Here is a 10,748-nt window from a genome sequence, read left to right as displayed (position 1 = left end):
TTTTAAGCCTCAAATTCCTCGACAGAATTCGCGATGACAAAAGATTTTGAAGTGTTTAGTAACACGAATTTCCTGCTTTTAGTCGACATTAAATTTTTTCGTGACTATGGTTTTGGTCTGTTAATACTGATCCTAGATATTTGAAACTATCCATTTTGTCGAAAATATTATTTGATATTTTAATTCAATCATCATAATTTGCAGTATTACGATCCCGACGAACTTCCATATGTTTAGTTTTCTCTGCATTTACTTCTAAACCCATGTCCCTGCAAGCATTTAATAAAACCTCTGCATTTCTTTCTATTGTTCTATCATCCCCTATTAATAACCTTGTGAATACCGTTCAACTCTAGGCACTGGTTGATGTCTTTGATTTTCCTTATAGCGTATTACAGGACAAAGTTGAATAATAATCGCCACAACGCATCTCATTGTTTAATGCTTTTGTACCTAGGTAGAAGTGAAAGTTCCTGGACAAGAATTTTCCTACCTGGACTTTACTTTGGGATTCATTTAAACGTATCTTAATTAATCTAACTAGTTTTTTCGGTATTCCAAATTCTTCAAGAATGTTGTACATTTTTCTCTCCTAACCGAGTCTTTCTAAAATAAATAAGTAGTTGCTGTATCGGGCTATTGTATTTCCATTTCTTTTCGAGTATTTGTCGGATGGTAAATATTTCGTCGATTGGTTGGTAAATAGTTGATCGATTTCGTCTAAATCCCCACTGATAATCTCCAATAATTTCATCTGCATATGGGGTAAATTTGGTAATAGAATATTTCAGAGGATTTTATAGGATGTCGACAAAAGAGAAATTCCTCGATAATTATTACAATCAGTTTTGTCACCTCCCTTTAGCGCGCAGCTTTGCATATATGCAAAATTTACTTTGAAATTGCATTGCACAATGTAGTTTCTAGTTCGGACATAGAAAAGCAGCTTTGCGTATCAGCTAAGATACCCTTTCATTAATGAAGTTCTGAATTTCCCGCTAGATGTCATAGTAAGCCAGCGTTGGTCTCTTTGTATTACTTGCTGCACGCGGAGTTGTCATCTTGTCATCTTTAAGCTTTCTTTGTTCATGTAGGTGGACACATTTTGAACTGTTGATTTTTTTCTGTGTTAAACAGAAGTGTAATGAGTGCAAAAGTTCAAGTACGCTGACGCTTTATTGGTTATATCTGGTTTTTATGCTATTTTGCCTAGACTCTATATGCAAACATCATAAAATAACCCATAGTTCCCATATTATTTGCATTAATGTTTTTTTTTTAAATCACGTGTTTCCTACACCGCACCGAAACCACTCCAAATTAACAAAAAATCAATCTGATCGGAAAAATGGTGCGTTAATGGGTTAAGATTCTTTCCATCCTTGTGGCAATTCCTCCTTGTTCCAGATAAGGAGAATCAGTTTGTGTATCCTGCTCCACAATTTTCCCCTCCAGTTAAAATTAACTCAGCCGAAATTTCGTTTACATTCAGAAATTTGAGTTTTTTTTTTTTTTAAAAAATAATTTCTTTATAGCGATTTTTACTTCTATTCGGTTAGAAACTGAAATATACGGTTCTGCTGTGTGCATTTCCCTTTCTCCACGAACATTAGTTTTTGGCTGCGTTTTACGCAAATTGTCAAAGAAATCTTTCTGTCTATTTAAGATGCTATCTGTATCAATGAGAACATTCGGTCGGCTTTCTTTAATATATAAGCGCGAGATTGATAGCGTTACTTAAATTCGTTGATACCCTTCCATTATTTATGAAACATTTGTTTATAATATCGTCAGGTTATTATTGAAATATTTATTTACGAAATATGAACAAAATCGCTAACATCATTTTTGAGAAGATATTCCGGAAAACTCAACCCAAGAAAACATTATCCCTTCTGGATTTTTCCTAGAGAAACGACTTATGACATATTGTAAAGGAATCTGTGTGTTTGTGTTGGGGCCCACATCCAAGACTGCAGTGATTAATTTATTATCGATTTATTGATTTTATAGATATTTGTTTTGCCAGCGAACAATGATGTGGGCTACCTATTTTTGTTTGTGCTATTCGTGTTTTGTGTGTCCTAGTGCATTTTGGAAAAGGACAGAGACCTTTCATTATATGTTTATGTTACGCTATCAGATATAAACGCATTGTGGACTAGTATTCTGAAGAGCTGCTAACCGACTGAACTATTTATCGCTGATTCAGCATTGTATGACTGTGATGTGATTTATGTAATTGTTTTGTAATAAATCTTGAGAGACACCATCCTGACTCCTCCCACAACCTCCAACCACACCTCTGGTGATGTCTGGTACTCGCACCTAAGCTCACTTGTAATAGTCGCCGAGCCTTGCGCCCGTGCTTAAATACGACCGAATACTTCCGCTCTGGGAAGTCGCGGTGGACGTCGTAAAGGAGTTGCTGTTGGACTCCTTCCTGAAGACTGGAACTTCGCTTGAAAGAGAGGATCCATCGACAGAGCCTGATGAGCCGAGCCAGTGGACACCAGCATTGGAGCGCCCAGACGTCAACATGGAGGTATTCCTTTCGTTTTCCTAACTTCCTTCCCACACCCTGTATTTTTTTTAAGAAAACCTACTTTTATATTCATTTCACATGATTGCGCATTCTCTTCAAAGGATAGCCGTCCGAACCTAGTACCTATCTTGAGCTAATATCCCCAATTCTTTTTCCGACGGCTTCTTTGTAATTTTCCTCCTCCTTTCACAACCTTTTCATGGTGGAGATATGCTTTTTCTACCCCCACTAGGACTATTCATGGTGGAGATGTGGCTTTTTCATGGTGGAGATCTGGTTTTTCTACCCCCACTAAGCCTTTTCACCCTTTTCAATTGAAATCATTGGAGATGTTTTTGAGAAAATAGCAAATTTTAATATTCACACTACCCTTGTTACTTCGAGTGATGAAAGGAGAGAAGAAAGTTTAGTGATAGTGAAAGACACGAATTCGAGATTTTAACGGGTTTACACGTATCTTGGCCCATAGATACCGAAAAAGTGATTCGACATCTGTCAGTCTGTTCGTCCGTTCGTAATGTACGCTCATGTCCAAAATGATTGTCGATTATCTATAACTGTCTTCTTGTGAGAATATAATTTGATAATGATTTTGCAGGGTACTTTTAATACTCATACTGTGTGTATAATCGGGAAATGTATATTTGTGGTAAATTTCGTAGGAAATGAATTATAAACACGAAAATTAGAATGAGTAAAACAAAATCTTGCTAAATGGAAAAAGAAAGTTTTATTTTCGTTTTATTGTTCTTATTTACTGCTCTTTTGACATGAAATTTGCCACATACATGTCTTTGCCGATTATACACATACTAATATTATAAGAAATGCCGGGCGAATTCGTTATCAAATTATATTCCCATAGCAACATATTTATAGACATGCGACAATAATTTTGGACATGAGTGTACATTCATCTAGAGGCCATACCATTCAGCATATCGAGACTAAATTTTAAATTTATTGTTTTCATGTGATTTTGCACAGTAACTTGTGAATTTTCTTCCTACTCGTAAAAATAAGGATAGCTCAAGTAAGGATTTAAAAAAATACTATTTTCTCAAAAACAGGTCTAATGATTTTGCTTATATTTCATAAATCAATTTCAAAAAAAAAAAAAAAAAATCATAAGTCATTTCTCTGGGAATTTATTATCGAGGGTAAGTTTTCTTTCGGAGATTTCCTCATAAACGACTGAGGCAATTTTGTTCATATTATATAAATAAATAATTAATACCTGACAATGTCAAACTCATTTGTGCTGAAAAATCTACGAGGGGTAGTTTATTCTTAGGAGTGAATTTCTTGGACGAAGTTCTCCATAACGAGTCATGCCATTTTGTTCATATTTCATTAAAAAATATTTCATTAGTAACTATAATATTGTATAAATTTCCTTATGACAAAATCACAAAGGATAGTTTACTCTTGGGGATGACTTTTTTTTTCAGGCTGCTTTCTCACTAACAACATAGGCGATTTTGACCATATTTTATCAAAAATATTTCATTAAAATTCTTATCATGCTGTATAAATCACTTCCATGAGAATATCGATAAGACGTAGTTTACTCCTGGGGTGAGATTTTGTTCTTTTTTGATGATTTTGTAAAATACCATTTATTTTATTATTATTTTAAAAATTATTGTTATCATTTTTACTTTATTATTTTGTTGTTATTTATAAAAACAATATTTCATTAATAACCCTAACATATGGCATAAATTATTTTAAAGAAAAATCTACAAGGAATAGTTTTAAGGATGATCACGAGTAGAGACACACTTTGTAAAATTCGAGACGAGTCAAGACGAATATCAGTTTCGTTTCGAATTTTCGAGTCGAGACATGAATCTAAATGAAACTGCTCCTAAAATGTCGAATGGTCTCGGATGTCTCGTAAATATTTGCATAATTTTAAAAATTATTTCAAAGAAATTAATGACTCAGAAAGAGCTATCTGCCTTGAAACAAATACCAGCATTTACTACTTTGAAATGGTATAGAATGCATAAACTTAATAGTAAACGTTTCGACAACAGGTTTTTCATTTCATTTCTGTTAATTAAAACTAATGATTGTGTGTAGTGATAGTTGACAGTATTTCAAATATAATAACAATACTTAAGCATCTATCTACGAGTAGATATCTAGTTTGCATAAAACTATTGCGATAAACTGAACTTTATAAATTCTCTTGGGGTGAACAACTGACAGTCAATAATAATTTAACATATCTATAGTTATTGTCTTTTCGTTCCCATGAAGGCAACAGGCATAGATAATAACTTCTGGACTATTCACTACCCCAACTAATATGTTGTAGAGCATTTCTTTTTCAAGTGTAACCCCTGCTGGTGCTGCTGTCGATGTGTGTTTTCCCGTACCTCCCCGAAAGAGGAGGGACAAGTTGCTTTGGCCGAGATTCTTCAATAGTTGATGTGGACAGGGTTGCCACATTGACGGGCGTCGCTATACACTGTCTTGTTAGCCATTCTAAGTAGGCTACTGTCTTCACTCGCCAAGACCAAACGACTGAATGACAAATTGGTAACACAGCCGAGGTCATTCAATTCTTTCCCCAAAGCAAAAGGAAGGTTTCCTCCATAAGAGGGCGGCGGGGTGGAGCCAAAGTATGTTTCGCATATATTCTGAGGGCACACTTGAAATAAAAAAGGCTCTAGCATATAATGATTTATGGAAAATGTAAAATGTAATAATTGTTGTATATCAATATTATAATATGGATTTAAGAATATTTTACTAGTGTATTACAATAAATGGACCGCTTTTATGCCAAGTGGCCCAACCAAAAGAAAAAATGGACTAATGTTTACATTCACTTCTAGAGATACCTTTCTAAAATGATTTGTATAAGCAGTAAATTATAAAATTATAAACTACATGGTTTTGGTTGCCAACATAACAGTAATGTAGATTGTTCATGAGATATTGAACTTTAACTTTCACTCCTGGAAACTTTCAATTTTAGAGTTAGGCCATTTGGCATGGTGGTAGACTTTGATGAGCTTAGTAACCATGTGTAATATTATGGTGTGCAAGTCTTTGATTCCTAAGTTATTATCTATCAAAGTTAGGTTTGGACTTCACGAAAGGATATTATTTAACGTATACTGTTGACTTAAATAATCTGATTTTGAGCAAAAATTGTTTCTCGGTAGATCTTGACGTACTTAGTAGGCATGTGAAATATTATAGTATAATGGGCGTTTGATTCCCGAATTATTGATCATTAAATTTGGGTTTAAACATCGCGAAATCAATAAATTTCACCAACGCGTTCGATTAAACTCAGCCAACTTTGACGAAAATGGATCTCACGCTGAGTACGTATGTAAAATATTACGATATTGAGGCTTTTGGGCTCCGGAGTAATTGGCACATGAAGATTAGTTTTGACTAAAATGCGATTGATGTAACTCATTTAATCTTCACCAAACTTGGTATGATTGGTAGATTTTCAGGAGCTTAGTATGCATGCAAGCTTAGTGTGAAATATTATGACGTGAGTCCTTTGGTTTCCAAGCTACTGACATTCAAAATTAGGTTTGGTTTTAGTGAAATCAAAAAATTTCATTAAAACACGGAAGATGGAATTCATCCAATAATAGCTTAGTATTCAAATGAAATGTTATGGTGTGATTTAAATTCCGAATTATTGACCATCAAATTTGGAGTTTTGACTTTAGTTTGAAATTAGGAAATATCATTAAAACGCAAAATAACAATCCGATCTTGACTAAATTCAACATACTTGTAGACCTCGAACTATTTAATTCACAGTTGATAGTCATTCAATGAATCAATTAGTATACATAACGTACGTAATGTGCAGAGATGATTAAAATGATTGAAAGCATATTATACTGAATTCAACTTCAATATCCTCCTGAAGATGGTCCACTCGAATGCATCTCCAAGTGGGAAATAATAGAATTTCACAGTAATGAAAATTTCCCATGTTGATTAGTCTTCGTTGCAGTGTATAATTTTCCTATAATCAATCATTGAGATAATATATAGACCTATATAGGTCTATATATTACCTCAATGTAATCCATTAAGAATGAATTTTTCTCGCTTTTGTTAAACCTAACTGTTAGGAGAATTATTCGATTTTTGTTTTTGAGAGGAATATTAGTTTTTATTTTACCGGAAAAGTTTTTTTTTCGAAAACTTTATCGCTTTTCGTTCTTCGAATTTCTTTAATTTTTTAAATATATATATATATATATATCGTTTCCAAAAATATTTTTTGATTTTAGGATTTATTTTTCCATCTTTTAGTACTTCCTTCTGTTCGAGACCTTAAAAATCATTTCTTTTTTTAGTTTATGATTCTCATTTCAGAAAAGAAACTTAATCTAGAAAAATAACTGCCAAGGTTAAGACTTCTAGAAATAATTTTCATAGGAAAAAAAGAATGGAAAAGGTACTAAAATAATATAAAAAAGGGAAGAAGAAATATATTTCCCTCAAGTATTTTTCCAATTGGCCTTTCATATAATTAGAATAAAATCTAATTGCATATACTGTATAAACTGTGTAAATCTCTTTCTAATATTGAATAGAATACTTTCCTTTCCACAATCACAGGGACCAATGTAGCAAGTTTCATATACACACGGAGCACCCTCTAAATGTTTCAAATTCGAAAACATTCGGATTCTTTTGAAGAGTTAACTTCAAGCATTCTTTCAACAAAGCAAGTACATAGTTCACCTCCCTTTTCTAAGCGTTGTTGTTCCAAGGTTTTAGCCGGAAGCCGCTACACATTTGTAACCATATATTCAATATAGTTCTGTCTACAAATCATAAACTTTCTCTGGATGAGAACTGCATCTTGCATCGCTTGGATGATTTCCTCTACAAATCATGGAAATAACACCTGCATCATTTAGGTCCAGAGAAAGCACAATCTTCTTGATCTTGTCAAAACTTTTCACGCGACATACAGCACACCCAATTCACGATGACTGGGAAATTATAAATTAAAAATAGAAAAGTGCTAAATAAAACAAGACAAAATGGAATTAGGGTCAGATTACGGGAATAAAAAACCCAAAAAGGGGATAAAAGGCGTTGGAAAATTATTTATATTCCTAACTGGAATCAACATCTTTGATGTGTTTCATTTTTCTTTTTTCTTTCTTCGGAGAGCTCGTTTTTGCTTTCAATCCTGACCCTAGTTATTGCATAAAGTAAAAGTTTCAGTAGTTGATAGGAGCATATAGTAAGAAAAAATGACACCTTTCCAATCTGCATTTTTTTTTTTTATCTTTCCGTCATTTGACTGTTATTTAGGTTAAAAAATATCTTTGCTTAATTGATGGCCACCATCAGATTATAATAATAATATTAAACTCTTAAACTATTAATTACCTGCTTTACAACAAAAAAATAATAATAAAAAAAATAAACGAGGAAGCTTGTATTACATATTAGAAATTGACAATATGAGTTTTGAAGATACCAGTAATTAACACCTATTGACCCAATAAGTGATTTTCTTATGAATACTTAGGTAAACATTCACTGGTATTTTGCAATGATTCTTCCTAATCTGTTATTTCAAAAATATGGTAACAGTCATAACAATCCCGGCATTCAGTGACAGAAACGGAAACAAACTAAAACTATTGTATTTTTAAACATAAAGGAAGAAATAAGATTGACATGAGTGTATATAAGTGAATATATATAAGTGTCACATTATGCTCCAAGGCTAACGAAGACGGTGATCATGATGATAAACAAAATCGTGGAACGAATAAAATGCCAGGAAGCTGAAGAACTCCGAGTAAAAACATGCACATGGTGTTTTTTCACCACAAGGTCACTTGGCGCAAGGAATGATCGAATCAAGGACCCCACGCACGCATGGCAGCTTACAAATTTTAACTTCCTACTTAAAATTTCTATTTTGCTTAGTTGGCAGTAAATTAAACATTTCACGGCGTTTGTACCCATGAACTAAAATTACCCTGCATATAAAATTTTCAACGAGGTGAAGTAATTCGAAGAAAAAGATGAAAAATCGTATATATCATCTTTAATTTTTATTCCAAATAATGATTATTAAATCAATACATAAGTTTGAATATTTGTAATGAAATACATTTGTCCATATACTTCGTTGTGGAATCCTTAAGAATGTCTTCGCCTTGGACGATATGCGCTAGTAACTTGTCTTTCCTGAAGTTTAATCGAGTCCCGCAGCCAAGCAAGGTCTACTTTTGCAGCTTCAGGATTCACATTCGATAACTGCTAAAATAAAAATAAACATTATGTAAAATTAATCCTATACCATATGCTTTATTATTAAATAAAAGCCTTGAAGAAAGATATTATTAAAACTATTTATTGAAAAATAGAGTGAATAGGATTATTTTCAGTACTGAAAACTCACGAAGGACTAAAAGGAATTGAGATGGAGAAATCAAAAACGAATCCTTAATTTTTACTGTGACCAACTCTTCATTTGAACCCTAAGATTAGAATTGTTGCTCAGATAACAATTATTGCCAAACAATCTGATTCTAATAAGGAATCTCAATTTTACTATTATTACTTTTAAAGGTAACCAACAAAGTTACGTCGCTTTTTCACCCAGCATCCTCGAATATCGATATGGCAACAAATACGTACCTGGAAGATTAAAAATAGTCTCCATCAACATCGATACCTTCTGGAAGGCCACGGATTCCATCGCAGTAGAACTTGGTGGACAGTGAAGTAAAAAAAGGTATCAAGGGCATTTTGAACCTCAACTAGGGATTTGAACTGAAGTCCTCTAAGGTGATTGTCCAAGGATGGAACAGGTGATAAAAGAACAGTGCAATGTCGGGGGAGTATGGCAGATGCAATAGTGTTTCCCATTCAAGGCGTAGAATGGTGTCCCGGGTCATCCTAGCCACGCGGGGCTTAGCATTGTCCTGTAATTGCGATTCACAAGTGCTGGCTCCAGAGTTTTGAATTTGTCTTGAACACTCAACTGCTGACAGTACACAGTTGCATTGATGCTCTGATCAGCTGGTAACAGTTCCCGATGCACGATGCCGCGAACAGTCCAACAAACACACAGAAGGACATTCTTTTGATGCAGTGCTGGTTTCGGCTGTTTCCGAACCTGTCCATGGGTTGCTAACCAACGATGATGGCGCCGTGGAGCTTCGTACAGGACCCACTTCTGATCACATGTCAACACCCTGTCCAAAATTGCTCCTTCCTCAGACGAGACAGCAAAGAAACACATGTCTGCTTGCGTTGCCTTCTGGTCCGGAGTCAAATCATGTCGGACCCATCGATCCAACTTGTAGTGCTTCACAAGTTGACGGAGGTACAGCCGACCCAGTTCCTCGCCTGTCTGGCCACTGTTCGCCTCAATTGTTGCCTCAAGATCTTCATTTTAAACATGTGTTGGTCTTCCGGCACGTGGTACGTCTTTGAGTGTTTCTTCACCATCCTTAAACTTGTCAAACCACACTGCACTGTCCGCGTAGCCACGACACCCTCACCAAAGGCCTGGCATATCTTCTGCCCTGCTGCAGTGGCGTTTGACCCCAGTTTGAACTCGTACAGCATAAACCCCTTATGACGCTCTGTGAAAGTCCCATGTTCACTCTGTTCTTGCGCAAGTTCACGGTGTAACTGAACTGCCACAACCAGGTATTATGTTGTATATACCTACATCAAAAACTTACCTTCACCTTATATCCATTCGCATTCTACTCACGGTGTGAGGGCCAATGGCACACAGACCTCCACAAAAAGCGACAGAACGTTCTTGGTTATCTTTATATTAGCCAAGATTCTACCGGTTCAAATTTCATGGTGAATAGTATCAGACCTTAAATAATAATTATTCTTTGAACTTAGAACAAAGAAGATAGGGAATTGTCAATGTAAAATATGGTCTATAGTTTTTAATTAGAAACGACAGTTGGAAAATGCTAACGAAAAATCCAATTGAGAAATAGAAACATGAAACAAACTCATTTTGTATCCTTAATAAAAAACAATAAAACTTTTTAAAGGTTATTTAGGAATAAAAAAATGGACACTTTCATACCAAATATCCTTTAATAAAAACTTAGAGAATCGTACGATGGAATAGATGTCCTCAATCAGCATTCAAAAATACTCTTAAGAAACTTAGTTTTCTGATAATGAGATTACGTCT

Source organism: Thermobia domestica, chromosome 15 (assembly GCF_964235325.1).
Source record: "Thermobia domestica chromosome 15, izTheDome1.hap1.1, whole genome shotgun sequence".
NCBI lineage: Eukaryota > Metazoa > Arthropoda > Insecta > Zygentoma > Lepismatidae > Thermobia > Thermobia domestica.
The sequence above is the reverse complement of the archived record's forward strand: the minus strand, read 5'-3'. Positions refer to the sequence as shown.